General features: G+C 38.0%; 1 protein-coding gene and 1 long non-coding RNA gene across 8 annotated transcripts in view; one reads left to right on the top strand and one right to left on the bottom strand.

Moving 5' to 3' along the window:
* LOC306799014 overlaps positions 1-25,675 on the bottom strand; it is a 604,175-nt gene that overhangs the window by 135,072 nt on the left and 443,428 nt on the right. The gene's annotated exons all lie outside the window — the stretch shown is intronic.
* NCOA2 (nuclear receptor coactivator 2) overlaps positions 1-25,675 on the top strand; it is a 187,229-nt gene that overhangs the window by 74,134 nt on the left and 87,420 nt on the right. The window contains exon 1 of one of the 7 annotated variants that reach the window (XM_079299495.1): positions 23,519-23,615. The exons of the other annotated variants lie outside the window; for them this stretch is intronic. The gene's annotated coding sequence lies outside the window, so the exon portion shown is untranslated. Of the gene's footprint in view, positions 1-23,518; positions 23,616-25,675 lie in introns of those variants that run through there. 7 annotated transcript variants of the gene reach the window in all.

Genomic DNA, 25,675 nt, shown 5'->3' with positions numbered 1-25,675 from the left:
AGTGTGATGCACCTGTGTCCTCATCTGAGAGTGACCATGACCACGTCACCAGGGGCTGAGCATGCCACAGTGGCAGCTGGACATTTCAGTTTCACACGTGAAAAATACATGTTTCCTAATGCCTAAGGAGCATTGCTGGGTCTTAGGAGTGGATATGCTTAGCAGCAGTAGTCCAAAATATGCATTTTAGCTACACATTTTAAAATAATTAGCAAAATAAGATTGTAAAGTCAGTAAAACTGAGCACATTTAATACATTCTGGTTCCAGTGACGTTACTGTGAAGTAAGGGCAAGTAGACCACGACTTGTTTCAAAAACAGGAAGTGCCTGCATTCAAATAAAATTGCATAGTTTCAGCTGTCATAAATGTGGTTTCAATGCAGTTGCAGGAATAAAGCCCAAAGTAGTTATAACCAGCTTACTTCCTCTTCCAGTCAAAGTGCAAATAGCCATATAATTAACAATCTGTGGCTCATTTCTATAGCTGGGTTAAGTATTCTGTTTCGCCTGTTCAGTCACTGTATAAACACAGAGGGAACTTGACTTGGTTAAGAACATTTTGAAACACAAATATCCTCAGTCATAACCAGATCTGCAGATTCACAGAAGAGGGTCTTCAGTTGCCCCTCGAGCTTGGCAGCAGCAATGAGACCTGTGAGTGTGGCTGGATCTCTGCCAGGCTCCTTGGAGAAGAGCGAGCCCTGCCAAGTTGGCGCCTTGCCATGATAAACTGCATGGGGCAGCAAAACCTGCTGCAGAGCTGGTAGACAGTTTTTCTCTTTAGGGACTTCCCTTCTTACATTCCATTACAAATTGGCTTTATTCAAAGTCTTTTATCATTAATTTTTTGAGGACTGATTGCTCAGCTTTTTTGGACAGCTTTTTTCTGAGTTAATTCAGCCATCCTGCCTTTGACTCTACTCATGCACTTAGTGTGACAGAAAAGCATGAGCACAAAAGGATAAGAAAGAGTTCCTCTTCTGTTCCCGTACATTCTCGGGCTGGTTTAAATATGCTTTAGGCTGCTTGGAGAGCCTTTGAAGAGAGCCCTAACTTTTCATCCAGACAAGGCCTGTCACACTCTGTCTCTGCTGATATAATGTATTTGAGCAGCAAATACCTACTGAATATTCCCCATGCATTCTGCTTGCTGGAAAGGACCATTGAGGAGATTTTCCAGGGACAGTTTGCTCACCCAGGAGATTTTCTGCAGAAAATGAAGCTGCAACACTGGCTACATATGGTGATTGAGAATGCATCTTTTCTTCATGTGATAAGTAGTGCTGCATTTTGCAAAGCTCTGTTAGGAACCTTTAGGCAGAGCTCAACAAAGATTCCTCTGTCCTAAACATAATATAAAACATTTCCCTTCCCTTTCCTAGCTTTTCTCTTCAACTGTCAGATAAGTAGTGGAATATCATAAATTCCTAGTGACCACCTTTTACCTTTATGCCTTAAAAGGACTATTTCATCCTGTTGCAATGTTTTAATTTCTTCAGGAAAAGCTGGCAAACCCATTTGGTTGTCACTGGAGCAGCTACAAAAACTACATCAATGATCAGCACCTTGACACTCATGTTTGAATGGAGTTTGGAAAAGCAGTCTTAGCAGCCTGTGCATAACAAACATGATGTGTACACCAGTGATTGCAAAGGGAACCGAATCAGGAGAGTTCTGCTTTGAACTCCATAGTGTTTTAGCTATGATGGACAGACAAGAGAAGTCCAAAGAAAGTGAGGGCTCCTTTGAATCTTGTGAAAAAAATCCATGGTGCTTACATATATCAAAGTGGTTTTTTTCATTCTAAATAAACTTGGAAAACTTTCGTGACTCAACAGGTTTATAACATTTTTTATTGTGTAAAGGATTTCTTTCTATTCTTATCTTCCAATATTGTTGAGAGAAGAACAGACAGCTGCCACTGTCCAGAGTATGGTTGCACAGCTTCTGCTGCTGTGTCTGCTTACTTTGTGTCCGTAGGTAATAATTTATCATAACATCAATATAACATTACCTTTAGTCATCCAGAAAAGCCTTATCTTAGGTGCTTGCCAGAGTTACTGATGTGTTTCTTTGCTTAGTGTGACATGGCCATATTTTCCTCCGTGGCTTGGTTCCTAGCCGGGCACAGGCGCTGAAATGCGCTCCCATTGCGCTGTGTTTATCACTGGCCGAAGGGGTTGGGCTGAGCTGTGGTGTACAAGAGGACAGTAGGACCAGTCAGCTTGTTGCAATGAATGGATTGCTCTTATTTGTGGAGGAGTATCGTCCAAACAGTGTCTCTGGGCCAAGAGCAGCCTACAGGAAATTTCCATCTGCTCTGCATTTTACCAAAGGAGATGGAGAGCAGCATTGCTGCAGCTGGTGCTGCCCAGCAACTGGACTGCAGCGGAGGCTGGCCACCATCCAGTTTAGAGGGAGTGGAGGAGCCTCCCTTCTCCTGTGGTCTGGCTTTATTTCCATGATAATATCTTGATAGTGTTTCTAGCACAGCTACCTGCAGCGTGTGCGGGCTGGCCAGGCTGGTGACTACCCCAAGGACTAGGAAGTGCAGTCTGTGAGAATTAGCTGGTGGGAGGTTCTGCAGCCAACCACCGAAACAGTATTGCCAACTCCTTGTAAATAGATGACCTCTTTTAATAGAAAACCACATCCTTTAAAACACTTCATTAAAAATACCCTTATCAACTACAAGCTCCTATGCCATATAAAAATCACCTTATTTGCATATGAAGTAATTCAGATTTAAACTTCTAATTGCCATTTCAGAAGTCAAATACTAATTTTTGAGTGGGTTTTGATATTATAGTTTTGTATTGCCTTTTAGGAGAACTGCAAGATTAATTTGAGACTAACTATTAAACCTGAAAAGAATATGGGAAGATGGAAAGCTCTGTATATATATAAAACAATAATAATATTAATAAAATGTATAAAATTGTATGTGTACTCTACATTGTCATGCAGTCGTAGTCTATAAAATTTTTATTATCCTGAGATAATATGCATATCCATTACATGAGAGCACTGAATACCTTTTTAATCTGTGCAGATCATCCAAATCAAATGCTTCCAACAATTGTCTCCACACTTGGTTTTGTGTTTTTATCATTGTAAGGTCAAATACTAAATTAAGGTTTAGATTTTTATATTATTTATAATTTTCTTAACTTTGCTGTTTTCAGATTCATTTTTTAAAAGAATTTTCACACCTAAGGTATCATTAGGCTCTTGTACTAACAAAAATTATTCAGAAATAGAAAAATCACGTACAACTTGGGTGGCATCTTTAAGATCTCAATTTACCATAATTCAGCTGATGGTAGAAGAAACTTGTTACTTTTGTGTATGTGTATTTATAGAAGTAATCTGGATCACTTCATTCCAATACAGTCCAATGGAAGTATATGCATGGTTGTAAGGAGTTACTGCAATTGGCCTGGTCTCTAATTGCATAGCAGACTTATTGGTCGTAAAAAAAACTGAAAGAGAAATTCTGCATCACAGATTCCTCATGTCATTGCACTATGGACCTACAAAAAATGCTGGTACTTGTAAATTCCCCTCAGCCTCATCAAGTTCCTGCAAAGTTTCAGGCTCTGGCATGCAAGATATCTCTGCTGGGGACAGATTGTGTCTCCTTATCAGGAATAAGGGTCCTGTATGAATGAACTAACCATGTTACCAAGATGGGTGTTAAACTCTCCAAATTGCCCCAGTAATACAGAGAGCAATATAAAATCATGCTCAGTTGCAGACTTTCTAAAATCACTTTTTGCATTGTAAGAAAATTAGAGGAGATGCACAGACTTACATAAAACCCTGAATGGCTTTATAGCATTTCCATGCTACTGGATCACCTTGGGGTTTGAGTCAGGTTTCCTGAATTCTCAACTTCACTTCTTCAGTCTTTTTGTCTCCTGATACGTTGTTGCTCCAGTTGTTTGAGCTCTGCTCTACATCAGACTGTTCTGCCAAGGTGAAAAATTTCCTTGTGTTGAGACATGTTGTAGATACCTCTGGGTACCTTCAGCCTTCCCCTTTGTGTTCTTAGGAGCCAGTTCTGTTGCCTTTTCTTTGTTTCTTCTTTCATACTGGGCTTTTTCCACTGTTCCTTTTGCTGCTGATAAGCTGAGTGTTACAGGTTTCCTGTAACAGCATCCATCTTGCTTTCCCCTGGGCCAAAGGTTATTCACTTGTTCCTGGCCTGGATCACAGGTGTTATCAGTCCTGTTAACAGATGTCTGAATGTTGTGTGCATATGTGCACACAGTTTATTTAATTTTTTGCATTTATGTATATAATATGTATAAGAAGCATCTTGTTGTATAGAATTTTGTGTAATATCTAATAGCTAGTGTCTGGCATATGCCACCATATTTGCCAGTTAGATAAACTGCTTTCATTTCTTTAAAACACTGACTTCTGTTTTACTTTGGTTTACACTTATTTCTCTATGAAAAATGAAACATTATGAGTAGCTTTTTCTGGTTTCCAAACATCTCATTGACTTAGACTGATCAGTTTATATAAATAATATATGACTTCATGTATAGCATTCTAAAGAGATGTGCTTGTACAGGTCTTGATCTCTGCTGTAAGAGCTGCTAGGTCCTATGGTCTTTGCTGTGCCAAAGAGGTGACACGATGGACTGGTGTTGTCTTAAGACCTACTTCTTGATTTATTTATTTGGGTAATTTTTATTCTGTCTCTTAGTAAATTATTTGACTTCATAACTATTCGAATTTTTTATGTGAACATATTTTATTACCTGCTTGGAGGTGGCTTAATGCTGTTAGTTGATTGATTATTCTCTGGTTTATATTACTTCACTAATCTCAGTGGCAAGGACTGGTTTATATTCTGTTGTTACATTTAGGAAGGGTTTAGCAACTAAGAATCAAATATGAAATGGAGCAATGTAACTATTCGTGCAAGTGCTGACTTGTGTTTATATTCTTTAAGGCTGAATACACTTGTATAAATGCTAGATTAAAAATAATTTAAAACATCACAAATCTATCACAGTTCATAGAATACGTATCTGTGGAAAAGTATCTGGTTTTATGTCCTATTACAAGTTAAATGGGGCCTGTGTGTCTGTTTTCTTTAAAAACTGTCAAGCAAAATGTACAAGATGGATTTAAATATTGTGGTAATACCTTTAGGTGATCTATTAGTATAGCCAGCTGTTTAGTTGGGTCCTTCTAAGTTAGCTTTCTGTGAAATAGTAAGAAGGTCTCCTTTATTTTTGGCCTCTTTTCCTACAGAAACAAGGCTCATGAGGTCACACTGTGCTCTTGTGTAGATGCACACACATCCCTTCAACTCCCCTCATTATCTTTTGAACCTGTTGCTGATTTTGATCACATGTTTTGGGACAGTGGAGATCTTGCAATTCAGATTCTGCAGGTTTTGTGAAAATAAGTCACTGAGTATAGGTGGAACCACCTGAAAGTGCCCTAACAGAAGGAAAGGTTGCAGCATAATCTTACTAGTTGTCTGGGAATCCTAGTGATGGGAAAAGAGAGGCTTTAAACAAATGTCTCAGCTGTGGGAAAAACTTCCTTCAAAGCTTTCACCTTTCTAGACACCGAAGTCAACCAACCAGAAGGTATAAATCTGTGGGAGATGAGACTTAATTAATTCTGTTGTTCGTGAAACTGCTTGTTCCCTTGATATTTAATAATAATAATATCAGTAGCATAAATGTTTCCATAAAGTATATTTTTGCATATTTAGTTTTCAGGTTAAATATATAGAGAGATTCTTCTGGCAATCCTAATTTTCAGAAACATTTCTCGTTTTCACTGTGAACATTACTCTGAAAGTTTACAAAACGTCTTCTCTCCCTATTAGTACAAATAGAGCAGTTCCTTCCCCTAACTTCTAAAATGACAGATATTGTGAATGCTTTCCAGCTCTGTTTTGCATGTGGTTCTGGATTGCAACTAGCCAGAAGTGCTAGAAAATTCATGGCTCTATGATTGTGCTCCAAGGGAGTTAACTGGGAAGAACAAGGTCGGTACAGTACGCTTACTGAATATGGAAATAATAATAATTATAAAGCTAACGAACAAGAACTGTATTCTTAATAAAATGTGTGGGTTTTTTCAGTGTAATCATATGACTATATAACACAAAAATTGCTTTGAGAGTAGGTCAAAGATTACACATAGCAGAGGCTTGTGTGATTGGTTATGAACAAGCGAAAATGGGGTAAACTTTTGACCCGGCAGCAGCAAATGGAACTGTGTAAAGCACCTACAGATGGCAGGATTTAATGTATAGTCGGTCTCTCGCCCTTTCACAGCAATTACGATCATATTACAGCAGGCACTGAGGGGAAGGCGCTCTGCAACTCTAATACAGTGTGTCTTTGAAAGTTTTGAATATGCAGTTGCGTTTTGTTTTTGTAGGGCCATCAATTAGCTTAGCAAGAAGAATTCCACTTTTGTTGCTCGTGTTGGACTCGATGAGTTCCTGACCAGCGTGCCGAGTCCATTTGGAACAAAAAAATCATTTGAACAGTCTGAATAATTTCAATAATTCAGACTGCAGTAGATTTATTGCTAAGCTTGAAAGACTCAGTGGAAGTTTTTATGCTGTTGTGCTGCTGATGCAGGCTTGAAGGGATGAGGAGAATGTGTTTCCAGAGAGAGCTCTGGGAAACAACACTCCCAATCAGTTCCTTTGATTCTTGTGTATATTCATGCACCTTCCTGGTTGAGTTTTAAACCAGTTTAAGGTTTGCAAAATTTAAACTTCAAGAAGACCAATCAATAAGCTGCTTATTTGACAAAACTGTGGCATTTAGATAATTCAGTATCTTTTGGTTTTGTTGTGCCCATGAAATACGTGGCAAATTAGAACTGAAACTGTCGTGAATTAGAAACCAATGATTGCCCATTTCCTGAAAATTTTGCCAGTTACAAAATCAGCCCAGTTGCACTTTTGGCATTGACTGGTAGTTCTGAAGTCATCTGAGCATATATTGTGTAAGTGACTGCCTGTCAGATGTTTGTGTACCTTGTGTATCTGTTGGTGTGCACACTCTCCCGAATGTTTTTGCAGTGGCGCTTTGGCGTATCGGCATTTGGGAAACGAGCGAGCTGTAGAAGGCACGCTTCCTTCTGCCTGTGATCCAGCCACTATCTCCCTTTCCCTCTCTTTGCCTTGCCTTCTGGCCTGTAATCTGATGCGAGTGCCAGATGTGGGGAGGTGGAGCAGAAGCAATCCAAGCTTTTTAGACCATTTCGTGAAGGGAGTTATTTTATTATATTTGTGGTTCACAAAAATTTTCCTTTGGTTTTTGAGAATGACTTATATGGAGAGTAGAAATTGCAAGCATATGGTAGTAAGCTAAATAAGATACTGGAAAATGCTCTTTGGAGGAAGGGAGAATTTTAAAATACTGATCGAGAGTGGTTGGTTGGATTTGCTTTATTTTTTTTTTTTTTTTTTTTTTTAGCTTTTAAATCATGCTGAAGCTTGCACTGTACATAGACTGCTGGGTGTAATTCCAGTTCTTTTTGGAGATGAATTGTGTTCATTTTAGCCATGTCTGTACCTGCAGCTAAGAGCTGCTCTGCAAGCTTTAAGGCACTTAAACAGCTCAGTGACTGCTGCTGCATGAGTTTGATTTGGTCACACAAGATTTCAAAACTTTTCTGGTTGTTAAAATACAGTGAAATGAAAACTACTCTCCTCAAATGTCAAAAAGCACACACTGTCATAGATTAATTCATTCTACAGTTTTATAACCCCCCTTGCACACAAAAAAAAACCCACCACCAAAACAAACTTTAGATCTATTAAAAATCCCACTGGTGCATTCCACTCTTTTACAGATGAGCAGCTTTCAGATTGCCGGGTTTGAGTTGCACTGAAAATTTGCCTGGACCTGTCATGTCCCAGCTCTTGAGAGTGGGCTCACAGCCACAAGTGCTGCCCTGTGCTCCCTGTGGAGGCTGGGCTGGGGGTGTTAGAGTGGCCTCTGCCAGAGATAGTGGGTTGGCAGGGTTACCCCACAGACCTCATTCAAACCTAATTGAGTAACCTTAATCTAAAGTAGTAGCATAATTTTTCAGTGTGAGGTGGTTGTCTGTTGTGTTCATGACTTTAATGAATTAAAGCTTCTTTGCATGACAACTGTTCCACCTGAAATTTGGGGCAGTTATTGTCCTAAGAGCTTTCTGCCTCATCAGTACCAACTTCATAGAGGTATTCTGAATTTGTTGTACTTGGGAAATGCAAAAAGCAAAACCAACTCTATAGAAAAATTATTCTTAATATATGAAGTAGAAAGGGAAATGCGTTAAACAGGTGGGTTTCATACTTGGGAAAGAAAGTAATTTTCAGGATATCTTGAGTTTTGTCTAGTTATATTCTTGTTCTTTTTGAAGTGTAAAAAGGTAGTGAAGCATTATAACTGAAATGTTATTATTGAAACATTATTGAAATATTACGGGATTATTCCCACAGTTTCACTGATTAAAATAGAAATCTAATTGAAGGATGTGCACTTTTCACAGCTATTATGTAAATAACTAGTCTTGTATTCCAGTACCTGAAATATCCTGCACAATTATAGTAACCTGATGAATACCCTATATGCTGCTTTAAAATGTAAAACCTATTAAAACATCAGCCAAACTGGGGGAGTGTATTAAACCTCTAACAGTGACCTGTGCTTTATAATGCATATTCTTCTTTTAATTCTGATCTTTATTTCTTGCTGCAGTATAAGAGAGATGCTAATATTTCCTAATCATTGCTGGAAATAAAATAGTTAAAATGACTCTTCTAGTATTGCTCAAAGCTGAGTACGAAGGTTTCCATTATGAGTGGCACAAAAAGTTCTTATCTGCCTTTGGTAAGTAGGCGAAACACCTGTGTGCAATAAGGGTAAGCTCAGTTTCCTTTTAGTGTTATCTAAATACCTAATTCAGTTTTCCTTTGTATGTGCTCTGAAAGAGTAAGTGACAAAAGCTGTATTTCTTAGACCACACCTTGCATACAGATTCATGTAAAGTGGTGGGGCTTTTTCTGCCTCCAGAAGACAACTTTCCAAACCTGGTGGAATCTTTCCTTGTTGTCCTGTATCAAGGTCCCTGTGTTGGGACTTACCTGGTTTAACCTGGGTTTGAGATTAGTGTGGCAGGAGGGTGTCATCACCACTGTATCACTAATATTTAGGTTTCTGTGAGTGATCTATGAACTAAGAGTATTTTGGATATTGAGAAGTTTTTAAGTTGTCAATAAGCCATTATATAATCATTGCAAATAAAGTAATCCATAGAATATAGTTATAGTATGTAGTATAACACAGCTATTTTCGTGCTGCTTACCAAGCTAAGTGCTAGCTGTGTAATTGGAGGATAAAAGCAGTAATTTGACTGTATAGACCTAGCTAAAAGAACATTTTTTCTTGATACATTTAAGTTGCTAGTGGAAACGTAGACAAGGTTCAGATTTAGATCTATTTTTTTTTCCCCCACAGAAAAGTATCAAAATAAAGGTGAAATACATGTTACAAGAAAGTGTTTAATTTGATACTCTTCATTTGTAAATGCAAGAGGAACTCTGCAGATCCTGGGAGATTTTCTCTTCTCCTTACCTAAGCTGTGATGATCTCTGGCTTTGCACAATGTCTGTGACATAACAAATACCTTCAAAATCAAAGAAGTTACTGGACACATTCATTTTCCATAAGACATGGGAATTAGGTGGATACCTGCCTTCAGCAGAAGAGAGGGAGGCAGGAACTTGACATTTGCACCCCTGTTGGCTCAGGGGATGCTTTTGACCTCCTGACAGTCAATCCTGAGGAGCAGTGGGATCACTGGTAGGGTGCAGATTAGTGAAAGCTGATTGGCACCAAGCACCAACCCTTCCCCATGTTTGTAGACGTGACCACTTAGAGTTAATAAGCTTATAATAATTTCTGCTTAAGCACAGGTGGTGAAAGTAGTGGTGAAAAAAAGGTAAGGAGCTTAAATAGGGAGAAGGTATGGGGCAAATGGTGATGAAACACGTGCAGTGTGTGGTAATTGTTCCTTCACCTTTTGCATTTATCCCAGTACTCAATGCTGGTGCTCCTGTCTACACTCCAGCTATAGGGGAATCAGAGACTCAGCTCCAACAAGAAGCTTATCTCTCCATCAAATATTTTTGCAGTTGGGCATGAACATCAAGACTTTTGAGGGTTTCTTGTATATCTTGTACAGGAAATTATTCATGAGGGGCACATTTTGTTGTCTGTCTGAAGGACTCAACTTGCACAAAGGAATTGAGGAATGTGTTTTGTTTGGTCTTCTGAATGGTTTTGTATTTTGAAAGCTTAAAAAATTCTCTAAACCAGATTGCTTTTCTGATTTGAAAATAGCACATGCCTACTTTGCATTTGTTACCTAAATGGAGGAAATTCAGTTTGGAGAGGCTTGGGTAAAGAGAAGGTTTTAAAATGATTCTTCTTTTATTAATCCCAGGAAAATTCTGGCAAATCTCTCTTTTCTTGGTACATGCTGTATGTCTTTAAACTCTGTTTCATTCTGATTGCATTGACAAGTCAGAATAAGTGTTTTTTTGCCCCCCATGAGGCAGTTTGATTTGCCAGTATTTAGGTTTTGGGTTTACCCTATTTTTGTATATATAGAATAAGGAGTGTCTGGTTTTTGTGATATCTTTTTTCTTTCTAAAACCTAATTTTATGTAAAGGAAACATTTCAGTGGTGATGTTAGTTAAATCTAACTTTAAAATGCTGACCTTTTATGAAATAGTGTTTTGCTATCAATTGTTATAAACCAGTAGTGATAACAATGGTGATAATCTCCCCCCCCTGTAAAATATAAAGCTTTGGTTTGTTAGAACAGAGTAAGCTCCCTCTCTGGCATGTTGTAGTACCTTCTTTCTTTGGGGAAAAAGAAACAAACACAAGCAATACAAAGAAACAACCCAAGGCTTATTTCATTGTTATCTTTCTTGGCCAACACATAAGGACCTTGGGTCCTACATCTGCTGCACTTCAGAGGGCAGCTGAACAGATAATTTATGCATGTTATATGCTTCTAAATTCTGAGCAGCCTGAGACAACATAAGGACTCCATCCTGAAAAGTGAAAAACATTCTGAGGTTACTCAAGAAAGAACTTGCACATAATCTTTACAGTTAAGGCCATGAATGGAGCTCTATACTTAATGTTAGGTAAGGCAGTTCAGAGAATTGAAAGACTTAAGTATTTAATCCAAAGCATTATTGCTGTGGTGTTAACTAACAAACTGTCTTCCCAGTGCTACTTTCTCACAAATGTTCTCATACTTTATATATCAGTTTGGAGATGTTTTCTATACAAAGCTTTTTTGCATATATATTTTTTTAATTTAGAGTATTTTTTAGGAATTAATTATTAACATCAGGGAAATGCCTTTTTTTTTTTTTTTTTTTTTTTTTTTTTAAATGAAAATGAAGAGTATTTTCTAGAATAGTTGATGTGGTTAATTTTGATTTGCACACCTTAACTCCTGGTAGTGTATCTTCTGGGAATGTTGCTGGAAATAGAATCAGTCCTTCTAAAATATATTATTTTCTACAGTTCACATCTCTATGCAATTTTTATTGTAGTATACTCAAACTGCTACTACTTTCTTCAGGTTCATTCTGATAACTGATATGGTCTCCAAGAAAATCTCATTGTGGAGGAAGACAGCTGTGTTTTCATCCCTCTTTAGCAGATCCTGACAGCTCTGCCTGTGAATCCAGTGCCCTTTCCAGAATGCTTGCATAAGATTATTCTGGAGAATTCCTGTGCTATCCTGCTACCACATACTTAGATTTAGTAATTTTTTCTCCTTTCTCACCCAGGAATATGTTTAGGTTTTCTGTATTTTTACAGAGATAACATCCATCATGCTTTCTCACAGCCTTAATTGAAGTTTAAGGCAGTATCTGGCTGTTCTTGTATTGTCCCTGTAAGTTGCAACCTCAACCAAAAAGGCAGAATGCCTGATACTGCCCACTTAAATACACCTGGCTTACTAAATGACCTTGAATAGGTAATTTTATGTCTCTCTTAATCCTGAGATCTATAAACTTCCGATAATAAAATATATATCCATCTTTGCAAAAGCTCTTTGAAATCCATGAGTAAAAGGTATCCCATAAGGTCAAAATATGAATTATTTATTGCTACATGACATGCACAGCATGCTGACAGTAAGGTTATAGATAGCTTGTCTGTTCCTTTTTCCCCTGAGAATAAAAGTCATACCTTCACAGCTCTACCTAAAAAAAGTGTTCATTGTATGAAATCTAATATTATTTTGAGTGTGTGATAATATTGAAACTTTGGTTTCTCCAAGGAATTGGTTTCAGCTGTTGATACCCAGCTTTGTCTGTGAGGTGCAAATGTAGTTTTCAAAATAATAAACATTTTTAAAATAAAGAATACATATGAGAAGACCAAAAAGCAGAGGCGAGGCAAATACTGGGTATTGGAGTAAGCAAATTAGAGTTTCATGGCATCAGAATCGTGTTAAAGTTACTACAGGGTAAGAGATTACTGCTAGTGCTTGTAGCCATTTGTTTTCTAATTGACATGCCAGCAATGCACTTTAAAAGAAACTGATTTTTCTTTTAATATGTTTCCTAGGATTTGTTGTAGGTCCTACTTGTCATCAAAAGAATTGTGTTCTCTGCTTGCTGTTTACATTATTTATTTTATTAATTAAGGCATATGTTATATGTGTGTGTATGCATTGCTTATCTTGAATATATATGTATAGGTAGAGAGATAAAGCATGCAGAAAGCAAGAATAGGCTTGTTGCAAGAACAGGTTTTTACACTTCAATGTGAACATTGATAAAATGTACTTGAAAATCAGTAGACAGCTACAGGTTTTGTAGAACTGATGTGCATGTTCCTGTTCTTATTGACACAGGCTGCTTTAATAATTTGGTTTCTCTGTAACTGTTTTGGTCTCTGAAAGAGTGTAAGGAATGCTCTTCAGTGTAGCATGCTTAAATTACCAAGAAATGAGATCTGTGACATTAGCATAAATGTCAAGTGCTTGGCCTTTAATTCAAGTCCAAATATTAGGTCAAATTTGTATCCAGCTAAATCCAAACGAGTTTTTGGGATAGGTGCAGACTTTCCAGTGCTGACAATAGAGGCAAGAGGGTTCTTGCTTGGGTTCTAAAACTACTCTTGGAGATTCCAGACTCCTGGATAATTTGGTTCTCTACTAGACTTTTGTATAAAGGGCAGTTTTACAGCTGAAGTCATGTCCAGTTGGAAAGATTGGGAAAATATTACTAGAAATTGGATTGTGATGGTGATGGGAAGCAGTAATATTACCAAGTAGGAGCTTTTTCAGAAAATTGTTTTTAAAAAATTGCTTCTACATATCAATATATTTAGTTTAAAAGTCTGTAGACCATAGTAAAATGTCTTCAGGTTAAAAGGTTGAAAAAAGCCATCTGTTTGGAAATATTTCCCTTTATTTTGCCTTCCATATTGGTTCTCTTCCATTACACTTTAGGCATTGTTTTGCATGGTCTTTGTATTTGTTGGATACTTTCATCTAGCCCTCCTCACAGCTGTAGAATATGATGTCTTGGCTAGTCTGATTTTTCTTATCTACCCAGCACTCTGACTCTTAAGAATGCTGAGGTACTGCAGGCTATATAGTTATAAATGTAATTAATCTAATTTACATATAGCACAGATATTAAGTGTGTGTGATATATTAGAAGTTGCAGGGATACTGTGTCATGGAAGCTTCCTAAGAACCTGAACCCTAAATGAGTACTTTGTCACTTCATTCTCTTTATCTCAGTAATATCCATTGCAAATACAGATGTTAGTGTCAGTGTTATGTAGGGGATGCTCAGCTCAATATTTCCTTTGCTGTTTTTTCCCCCTTGTATTAAGAAATATTTAAAGTCATAAAATAATATTGAGACTACAGGATTTATTTTTAAAAACACACTTTTGTAGAGAAGAACAGCACTGCAGGCAGAAGCTGCAGTCCCATATTACCAGGTTTTCTAAAGTTGAAGTGTTTTAATTGACCCTGTTACTTAATTTCCAACACATCATTCATTGTTTCCACTGGGGGCTCTCCACTGTTGCTCATCTCAAAAAGTATTCTCACATGTGCCCCTCAGTGCCCACTGTATATGCATTTATGTAGTATTGACAGAGTGTGTTCAGAATTGCATTAAATCCAAAGTCTCCAGGCAGCAGGCAATTTAAGAAATTGCATCTCTCTTGGTTCATAGAGACATGGATTTGCCTTTTTTTATTGGTTTCTTGACATTGTTTGTAAAATTTATTTTACTGTAGATATCTTTTCCTCTTGATCTGGAAGGGTTTACATTTCTGGATGGTCATCATTGTATGTTGCACCCTCTCCCATGTAAAACTTAAAAAGTGGGATTTTTTTTTTTTTCCCCAAAGCTTTTGAAGGAAAAAAAAAAAATCCTTCAGCAAGCAAATGCAGTGTCAAACATGCTTATCAAGAGATACACACCAGTTTGAGAACAAAGCTCCCTTCAGTGTTAATTCACTTAAATTTCATTGTATCCTTTCCTTTCAGGCTCTCTTCTGGGAGTAAAGTGATTGTCCCTGAACCTTGGCTCTGCTGAGTTAAGTTAGAAGCATTTTCAAAAATGTGAGTGGTTATCAGAGTGTCTGTGTAGCTATTCCAAAACAATAGTATCCAAAGCCCACCACTCCCATAGCATCATGAAATCAGGGAATAGTTTTGGTTGAAAGTGACTTTACAGATGATCATGTTCCCCTGCATGGACATAGGATGGGCCATTCATAACCTTTCTAAGCGGTGTGTTCCTGCATCTTGCCACTCTGGTAGTAAAGAATTTCTTCCCAGTATCTAACCCAAACTTACCCTCTTCCTCTTGCCCAGTCACTACATGCTCTTGTAAAGAGTCCCTGCTCAGGTTTCCAGTAATTTCTCTTTAGGTGCTGGAAGGTTCTGTAAGGCTTCCTGGAGACTTCTCCAAGCTGAACAACCCCAACCCTCTCTGTCTTTATAGGAGAGGTGCTCCAGCCCTCTGATCATCTTTGTGGCCCTCCTCTGGACTCATTCCATCAGATCCATGTTTTTCTTGTGTTGGAGTCCACAGAGCTGGACTCCACATGAGCTGGTATGAGAGCAGAGTAGAAGGGGAGAATCATCTCCCTTGACCTGCTGGTCACATATGCAAAAAAGGGAAAATCAACCTTCCCATGTCCAGGGCTCTACATGGCTTTATCATTCAAAATTAGCACTGCAGTGTCATCTGTGAATCAATTGATACAAATGCACATCACAAAACAAAATCACAAGACAGTATTGAAATATTGCTTAGCAAATAAGGCTGGATTGCCTTTGGGCAATGATAGTGGCCACCTGCTCGGATTTTAAGGCAGCCCTGTTGGGGCATCCTGTTTCTCAGCTGGAGGTGTAGTTTGGAAACAGAGCTCTTCAATTCTCTCACAGTTGCTTTGATTGTCTGTTGGATTGTGGTTGCATATCTGACTTTTAAGGGCAAAATATGACTTTATGTCCAGATTATTTAAAATCATTCTGTCTTTGCCATATTGCTGTTAAACTGCCAGCAAAATGTTTTCTTTAAGCTTTTTTGTCTTGATGTGTTACATGCCCCTGCCTATTTTCTCTTTAATTTTGGGGAAGAAATTGCACGGCAGAAAGGACAGTTAATTTAAACTTGGCTAATTTCTTCTCAAAAGGATATTTGCTTCACTCAAGACAAATGGCTTAAACAGTATTATATATTATTACATTATTAACTTGGAGCTTAGAAAATATAGGTTCTTAAGAACCTGGCAATTTGTGAAAATCTAAATTACTCATAAGTCTCATATTAAAGGTTATTTGCTAATGATTTTAAGAAATAGTCCTGTGAACTGTCAAGTACTGCTCTTTCAAGATGAGTCATGACAGCCATGTGTTTGAAAGATAAAGATGGGAATCTCTTTGCCAAAAGGAAAGCAATGAAATAGCCATTCCAAACTTGACTTTTCTCCTCATTTAACTGACCTCATATCTTGTGCTTCAGTACAACACACTCAAATGCAGTCTTTAAGAAAATGAAAAGCACTGCCCATATTGTTGATATTTTCATTAAAGTAGCACTTTTGAGATTGCTTTTGTGGAAAATTTACTGTGTATAAACATGGTATAGGTCACTAATTTTACACGGAGGGAAGATCTGTCAGGCCTGCTATTTGCAGCTGATAGCAGTTTTAATATGTCTGCCATCTATTTTCAAAGACTGTCTTTGACTTTTTCATACTGACGTACAATATGACATAAATGTGTGTAGGAGTCCTCATGATGGGACAGGATTTGCTATGTGTTCTAAATATTTCAGATTAAAATGATCAAGCTTCTGATCCTGCTTGTATACTGCCTCTGATCTTTTCCCTTCAGTCTTACATATGAACTGACTTTGCAGTTGATTTTAGGGAAAACACAGTACAAAGTAAAATTGTAAAAAGATTCCTGTTTTGGGATTCAGTGTGTTGAACTTTTTTAAGAGTTAGCAGAAGACCCAAGTTCTGACATGTTTCCTCTTATCATAGACTTAAATATTCAGTGCTAACCACACTGGAGGTTAGTTGACATTGTGTAGCATTTCTGCTCAGAATTAAGTCTCTTTGAGAATTGCCTTGTTTCTAATGTAAATATTTACCTACATACCTAAGTTTTATTGCTTCTTTACTTAAATGAAATGAGTGTTGTCTTTCATGCTTTGAAAGTGTCATTTGTTATTACTGCTGCTTACAGCAAACCTACACTTTTGTGTGATAAGTGAACAAGTCTGGTTTCTCTTGAACACATCACTGTCATTATGTTAAATATTCCTTAATACCCTACATTCAATCATTGCTGTTGAATTGTCACAAAGGTTGCAGGTTTTTTCCTCTTTTATTGTCACAAGTGGGATTTGTATTTTCTGAAATCACACAATACCAGAGTTAAATGCCAATTTTGTCACATCTACCTTATTATAAAAATGAGCATAGACAAATGGTCCTGAAGTTGATATTTATTTCATAGCAGAGTATTTAATTTCTTTATTGCAAGTCAAATTAATTTCAATTGCTCCTGTTTTTCCTTTCACTTTTTATTTTACTTGATAGGCTGCAGTCTGTGGCTTTTGGTTTTCTCACTGAATAGTGCCAGTTCTTTTAGCTCTCAGGAGTATTTGTGCTTGAGCTCAGTTAAGTTTCATGGTTCTGTCCAATCTGAATGACTGATGGAAATTACTGCTTGAAATCTATTAATAGAAAACCTAACTTGCTTCAGTTTCTCTTCTGTACCTCATCTCACCCACTGATATTTTGGATGTTTAATAACACCAAAATTTGGATCATGACCCTGCTTTTTTGTGTACCACATCCTGAGTGGTTAAGGCAAGGGGTCAGTCATCAATGTTTGCTGTTCATCACTCAGCATCACTAATTGCTGCTTCAGGTGCTTGTTAGAACTGATGAGAGTGGATGATGCAACGTTAAATTAGCTTATTATTTATTCTCAGATTTGTAAAAAGCAGCTGTCCCTGTGTTCCAGTTTCTCCCAAGTGACCCTAGTTGTAATCAGTAGCATCTCCTTTTTTCATTGAGGTCTCTCAGAAGGATGTGAAAGCCCAGAATTTCAGGATCTGCAAGATACAGTTTCTGTGCCTTTCCTGCTTGCTTCTTACAGGAACTGGCTTTTCAAATGCAAGGCAATGTCTGCAAGACACTAGCAGTTAGAGGACTGCTGAACATTGATGGGACCTGAGATTTTTGTGACTTCCTGGGAAATGTTAGTCTTCTCTTCAAAAAGAGATCGAGCTGCAGAGACCTGGGTATTCATCACCAGACATGGCAAAATAATTTGCTCTATCCTGAACTAAAAGGTAGAGGTCCCACTTGCAGTAAACACAACAGCAAGTTTCTGTTTCAAGGGAAAGGCAGGCAATGTATCAAATCCTGCTGAGTTCACACACTGTTGCTGTTATGGCCAGCTGGAGTGTTCTGCCCTGCTTGGTTATCAGAAACCTTGAAATTTCACCAAATTATTTCATCTTTAATCCTCTACCTTGATTGAGTCATATGATGTCATTTAGAAACATTTTATTTATAGATAAGACTACATGGAAGAAAACCCACCTTATTCTCGGATTAATTTGTTTTGTTTTGTTTTGCTATTAGTAGTAAACATTTTCTTGTTTTACTGTTATCTAGTTTAAACTTTTGTCTAATTCAAATCTCAGCCACTGAATCTTACCAGCAGTCAGTCTGCAGCTTTTGGGAACCTTTTGTTATTAAAAGTCCTTAGAAGTATTTCTGTTTTGAGATGAAGTGAAATAAAGGGTTTGAGCTGATTTTAAAAATATATTCACTGGAAGGCACATTCTGTAGAGCGTAAAGTAATTTCTTTTCAAAAAATCCCAGACTCTTCATAACTTAGCTACATTCTGTTTAAAACGCATGGTAGCACTAGATGTTAATACATTTATGTAACATATTGTGTTAATACAACATTTTTTTCTATGCTCTAGTATTTCCATTCTGGTTCTGCTTTTCTCTGCTTGCTAAACTTCCTTTGCTGAGTTCCTCTCGTGTACCCTCAGCATGGATGGAAACAACTTATGGTCTTGAACTCTGTGGGATGAGGCACATTTCCACCAGAGAGCACCTCTCTGTCAATAACCCACAGAGAGTGCTGGCAAGCACTCTGCTTCAGAGGCTCTGAGCAGGGGAGAACAACCTTTTTTAGTCTGTAGGAGGAGAAAATATCTGAGCCAGGAGCTGACCATTTCCAGATTGCACTGAAAGAACCCCTTTTTCTCTTGTATCCTTTCTTAATTAAAGGCAAAGGAGTGAAGCAGTAGACATTAAAAAAAAAAAAAAAAGGAAAAAAAAAAGTCCTCATCAACTATTACACAAAAATTTCAATTAACCATAGTCATCTAACTTGTCTTAAAAAAACCCCACAATTGTCAGTGGACATGCCCATACAGATCTTAATTGCTATATGTGGCACACACCTCAGTATTGAATTCTCCAGTTAGATGTTGCAGATAGTTGCACGTGGAATGCTCTGAGTGATTGCTGGGTGTATGTTTGTGAAAGTTATGAGAGCCTTGATGAGCTGTCTTCAAGAAGCATGGAGAAGTCAAGAGTAATATCTAAGAAGTTGAGAGTGGAGGGAGTTTCATCGCCCTCGCATGGACAGAAACCAAAAGGTTCTTAGCACTGTAGGTGCATGTACTGCTAATGCAGAGACTGGCTGTGAGAAGTGCCAGATGCTGCAAATTCCAGATATGATTTCTGTGTCCTTCAAAAGGACATGTGAAGGTCAGAAAAATTAGGTTTATCTACAGTATCCTATTTATTTTTCATCAGCTGGTAAAAGGAAGAATCCTAGTTTTCAATTAGGAATTTTCAATTCGGAGTTCCTAAACTGATAAAATGCCACTGTCATTAACATTTAAGTCAACAGATTTTCAGTTTTGACTTGAAAACCTGATGTTTTTGTTAATGTTCACTTAGGAGTTTGGAAAAAAAAAAAACCCACTAATATTTGAAAACTGTATTTTGTAGATATTTGCTTCCATGTTAATTGAAATGTAACACATGTAAATCACTATACTGTATTTTTTTCTTTATCTGAGCAGTAATATCCTTATTGTGCATCATAGTAGTCAGTCCTAATAGTTTCTGGTTGTTCTGTATGTTGGTGCAGTGCTCTTCCAGTCTTTCTCACGAGGAGTGAAACTTAATGCTGCCCAGTCAGTTTTCCTAAAAGTCAGTGGCCTCATGCCTTGAATAAAGCCCAGTGGGTCAGCTTTGCAAACTCTTACAAACACAGTTTAAAATGCCTTGCTGTTTTGCAAATTTAAGCTGATACTATAGCTGTCAATTTGGGTACCCCCTTGGCTAGTCCAGACTGATAGGATTGAAGGGATTGTGAGGGTGGAATTGGTTCCTCCTGGGTATGGTATAGAGTGTGAGAGAAAGGATTAAAAAGTTATAGTTTGGCATTAAAAAGACTGAGAAGGTGTTGGTTTTCCCAGTCCTTGTCTCAGGTGTGTGTTAGAAGAGCAAAGAACACCAGATTGTTGTGGTATGTCATGTCTGCCCAATTCACTTTCTTAAGAAAAAATAAAGGAAGAAAAAGAAAACAAACTCTTAAACTGTGAAATGCATGCAATGAAAGCAGTGTTCTGTTTGTCAGTTTCAATTATTTGAACATAAATTGTAAATTTTTTTAGTGAAGCTGCATCTTGCCCATGTCTACTGCAAAGTCACCTGTGGCTGGGTGAAGAAAATGAACTATTAATGAAATACATTTCTTAGAGAAAATTTAGGTGAATATCTTCTGCTATGCAAGGTCTGTGTCTTACCCTAACATAAAAAAGTCTCTAATGCTAGAACTAGTTCTGAATGTCACCTGCTCATCCACAAATTAAGTGTTTGATTCTTGTAAAATGATTTAAAAGGTAGAAACAGCTCTGGTTTTTTTTTCATTGGAAGTGTGTATTCACTGCCTGATAAAGCCAAAGAGCCTTTCCCTCTTTGCTGTTGCATGTTCCCTTATTCCCATTCAGAGCAGTGTTTTCTGTCAGGAGTATTTTTTCACTCATTTCTCCTTTCCCTTTTTGTCTAGAATTAGTCTCTACACTCCAGTGGAGTGTTCCCACTTCTCCATTAGGTTTATCTGTACACTGTTCTTCACTAAGCAATCTTCTGAACAACATCTGTGTATTTTCACTGCTTTTTCAGCCTTCAGCTCCTAGTTTTTGCTACAATGACTCTTTTCTGTTACCTCCTTTTTATTTACACCTAATGCTTTCTTTAACACTGTGATTATTGTTTGTGCTCACCATATTGTTTTGACTTTAAATTTCTCATGTTTTGATTCCAGTAAATATTAGCAAGATAGTTCTAGCTATGGTATTTGACTGGGATGCTCCCACTTTTTATGTTTTTCTTAGATTTGTACTTCACAAGCAATGTGTTTTGTGTGTGTGCATTCCTCTGAAAGCACATTTTCCTTCTGGTTATTGTCTGCTAATATATTTTCTTGAATATCAGAGATGCTTTCCCTAATCTTCAGGTTTTGTCCTGTTAGTATTATTTTCCAATTTAACCAGCATGCTTGATGCATCTTCTTTAGATAAGGAATTAATATGGAAAATGCAAATGAGTTAAAGTAAGATTGCAAAGCAGTTCCTGCTCTATTGGGGTAAAAGTTTTATGTAAGTCCAAATAATACTCATTTTGCTCACCCAGTGCAGTATAGTGCTTTGAGAAGGAGGGACATACTGAGAAAGGCCTGGGAAAATAAACCCCCTCGATTTACTGTGAATATGTTTTTCTGTTGAATGCATTCTCCTTATGGAACCAGATTATTTCTTACTGGACTGAGGATCTTTCTCATAGATTCCCTCTATAGCATGGAAAAGTAAAGAGTAGAAAATAGGATTCACGGTGCTCCAGAAGGGGCCTCATTCCCATTTCATTTTCAGCTGCTCTGCTGCAGAAAGGTTCAGCCTCAGCTCATAATGTTGATCATAGTGTTGCAGTAGGTTTCCCCAGATCCTTGGGCAGGCCTGTTTTCCTGAGTGTCCTAGGGGAGAGGGGTAAACAGAAAGACTGGTGGGGCAGCATTGGCAAAAATCATATGTATAGACAACCACTATTTCTTTCACAATTTCCATTTTATTTTCCTGTGAGTGCAACCACAGTCTCTAACTGTGTTTTCCTGTTTCCTGGAGAAACCATAATTTAATGATCGATGTTGTGTTTAAGGAGAATGAAGTGGTGTAACGGGATAAGATGAAAATAGAAGGAATTTCATGGTAGGACCCAGAAGGATCATCAAGTCCAACTCCTGGCTCTGCACAGCACCATCCCTAAGTCACACCATGTGCCCAAGAGCATTGTCCAAACACTCCTTCAACTCTCTCAGGCTTCATGCTGTGACCACGTCCTTGTGCATCCTGTGCCCAAACACACTTTGGGGGAGGAACCTTTTTTCTAGTATCTACCCTAAAGCAAAAGGAGAAAATTCTGTTTCTTGATTGTATAGGTAAAGAGCAGGTACAAAACTGCAAAAGTTGTCTGTGGTCTTGATAATTATTTTACAGTGCTTCATCCACAGGTTTTTTAAATAGTTTGCAAATCCCAGCAATGAAATATCTGGATAAGGCTATGCTTGTCTGTGCCCAGCTGCACTGCCCGGTGCTGTCAGAGGGGGACAGAGCTGGGGAGAATAATTTGGGAATGTTTGTGCTGTGTGACAAAGTAATAGGGAAATGGTGCAAATGCAGAAGAGGAAAAGCTTGTTCTGTAGTCTTGAAGGCTTGTACTTCAGTGAAGGCAGGACAGAGCATTATGCTTGTCTGTGTACTTTGCCTTTTACAAGCAGGAAAACTTCTGAGTAGTGAGGTGCAAACCCGCCTGGGGTTTGGCATTCGGGAGGGAACTCGGAAGCTAAAGCTTAGGTAGGTTTCTTACTTCACAGTGTGTTTAAAAAATGCTTAAGATATTTGTTGTGGTAGTGAGTTAAAGCAAGATAAATGATGTTACTTATTATATAGAAGCACTGACACTGGAGTTTGTAGTGTGGATCATTTGTTATTTGTGCTTTTTTGCATTTGCAGGAGAGTTGGGTGCTGGGGGGAGTTGAACCATAGGTTGTTGCTGAGAGAAGAGTATTTATTGCAGTAGAACTAAAATTACAGGCAAAAACTTAAAGCACTCTAGGGGGAAAGGAATAATTCTAGCATGCCAGATACTCAGTATTAAGCATGCTTAATATTCAGTTTAGTCTCATATGACATGTTTATGACCAATGTGTGTTCCCCAACAAAGGCATTGCTTAAAAATGTATTTGCTAATTAGTTTTGGTGCAAGAAGTAGAGAGAGCCCTTATATTCCTCTTCCACATCGACAGCACAATTTGCTTTTCGACAGAGGAAGATGCAAAATGATTTCAAGTGTGCCAGGTTTGGGTTTCTCCAGGAGTCGTACACTTAAAATCAGCAGAAGGGAGGGAGGGGAGTTGCTCTGTTATCATCAAGCTCTGCTAATGTAGCCCGGGTGCCACGTGACTGCAGAAAAGGCTATTATCTCAATGAAAAGGAAACTGCTTTTTAGAGCAGCAACAGAACAGAAGCAGGAGGAATTTTCGAGTACTCCACCATGCTGGATTGTCAAAGGGGGATCTCTCTGATCAGCAGTTAGGGAAGGATTAGCGTGGCCAGTTTGTCAGCTGTCATTAGAAGCAGATGACAGAGATGATAAGCTGCTGTGTGCGCACGTCCTCACTCAGCATGTGCTTTGGTTTACATCAAGACATAACACTGGCTTGGGATAATGGAGAGCTGATATTTTTAAGGCTGTAAATTTACTGGTGATCGTCTCTTTTTTTTTTTTTTTTTTTTTGTTTTTTTCCCCCCCCCCCCCCCCCCTCCTGTTTTTAATTAAAAACAGTGTGATGGGTGGGGGATTTATCTACATCTTGATCTGAAGACGCAGAAAAACTAATAAGATCTTCCTTCATCTGCAAAGGCTGGAAGACGACAAGGTGTGTTTCTGAAGTGCTGTGACTTCATTGTTGGTGCTTTCTCTGTGCACAGTGTGTGTGCTCCTGTGTGCATCTCAGGTGTCTGGATGCTGGGGGTGCAGGGGGGCTGGGGGGTGTTGCTTTGGGGGAGGGGGAGGAACAGCTAATTTCTGCTTGAGTGAGAGAGTTTAAAGATAATGTTTCTAAATAACGATTGCAAAAAATAATGTAAATTTAAGTCTGCAGTTTCTGTTGTTTCCCCCTCCCCCTCCCCCCCCATTTTAGTGGCTACAGGTGTACTTGTGGTTGCCTGTGACAGTTTTATGGGTTTATGAGGCTAAATATATCTTAGTGCACAGGAAATATTTTTGTAAGCAAGTTTTCTGGCATCCAGAATAATACACAAACCCATCTATATTTTCCGACTGTCAAGAGGGGGTGGAGCCTGAGAGTGTCTTTTTCATTGCAGCAATTAATATTCAGTATTCAGTAATTTATATGCACATGAAAAACTACAAAGTATGTCAAAGCAAGACGTTTTTGTAATAAAGCTTTCTCTTTCTGGCCAAGACCTTGAGTAGACAAAACACACTGAAACATAGGTAGCTGTTATATAACTTTCTCTATTCTCTAATCTTAATAGTTTTCTTTACAAGTACATGATCATGTAAACAGAATGACATTCAGTTAATCTTCAGACCTGGTATTTATCTCATGGTTATGCATGATGATGTCATTAAATATCTTGGCAGTATTTACCTTTCTTTTAACCTTGTGAGGACAGCATTTAATATTGCAGATTAATTAACTAGTAATATCCCCCTCGAAAAGGTTATTGGTAGTTACTTGTAGTAAAGTGAAGACAGTATGCTGTCTCCCCTGCTTGGGAAGTTATTGCAGGCTTGTTGACTTTATTTTCCTCTTGCACACAGCATTAAGCCCAGGGTTTCTTAAATCACAGCAGTAATACTAATCCTGGACCACAAAAAAAAAAAAAAAAAAAAAAAAGAAGCTAAAATTAAGTGTGTGGATTGGTATAGGAGTGCTGGTTGTCATTTTTGTAGAAATTTGCCTCCAATGTTAAGGGCAATGTTGAGAGGATGCATATGATCAGTCATTACTGCAGTGCACTGGCAGTTTGCTAAAAGTATGTTTTCCTGGATTCATATTGAAATAGTGGTCGTGACTATCATGCATAAAATCGGTTTAATAATTAACTAAATACATACAGGAAATGCCTTAGTTTATTTTATTTAGGACTTTGAAAAACTCATGCTACTTTGAGATAGGAGGGAGAAAGGAAAATATTATTGTTTTTTAAATTAATGTAGTTTGTGTTTGAAGATACTTTTATTTCATACTGTGAGGGCAGAGCCAGAAACATAAACAAGTTTGTGCTATTTATTTGCTTGTTCTCTTTTGTCTCAGTTTGATTATTTTAATTGCAGCATGGTAGCATTTTGGTCCAGGGGCCTGGGGCGGGCAGTGCCGCTGAGTCGAGGCTTGAGAGCCCGTCACGTTCGCGTCACCAAATGTCGAAGCCACAAGAACAATGAAACTTCCTCTCTGCTTCTTGTGTTTTCTTCCTTTATTTCATTACAGATCTAACAAGATAATGGGGGCTGAGTAGTGCTTGCTGATATGTTGGCACCTATGTTGTGTAGAAAAAAAAATGTTGCTCCCCATACAGTCATTTTGATTTCCCTAATGCCTTTTAGGATGTATTTGGCGGGGGGGGGGAGGATTGGAACAAAATCAACTTTTTGTATTGTCTGTGTTCTTCAGGTAGCTCTGTCTTCTCACAAAACTCATGCTGGGATGTTTTGTTTCCTAATCAATTTCTTACAGAATTATTGTATCTAGCATATATAAAACTGTCTTTGACCAGAGTAATTTTGTTTGCCCACTTTTCAAAATTATGTATACTTCTATAGTCAACAGGGTTACACTGTTACTGTTCAAAAGGTGTTGCTCTCTTTCTTTTTGGTTTTTTTTCTCCGTTTTGTTGTTATCTCTGTAAGGGGAATTTCTTGTGCAAGGAAGGAGGCAAAGTGACTCTATTGCAAAAAATGCCAGTATTG

The sequence above is a fragment of the Erithacus rubecula genome, assembly GCF_903797595.1.
Source record: "Erithacus rubecula genome assembly, chromosome: 3".
Classification (NCBI taxonomy): Eukaryota; Metazoa; Chordata; class Aves; order Passeriformes; family Muscicapidae; genus Erithacus; species Erithacus rubecula.
Note: the sequence above shows the minus strand (reverse complement) of the source record. Positions and strands in the feature narration are given on the sequence as shown.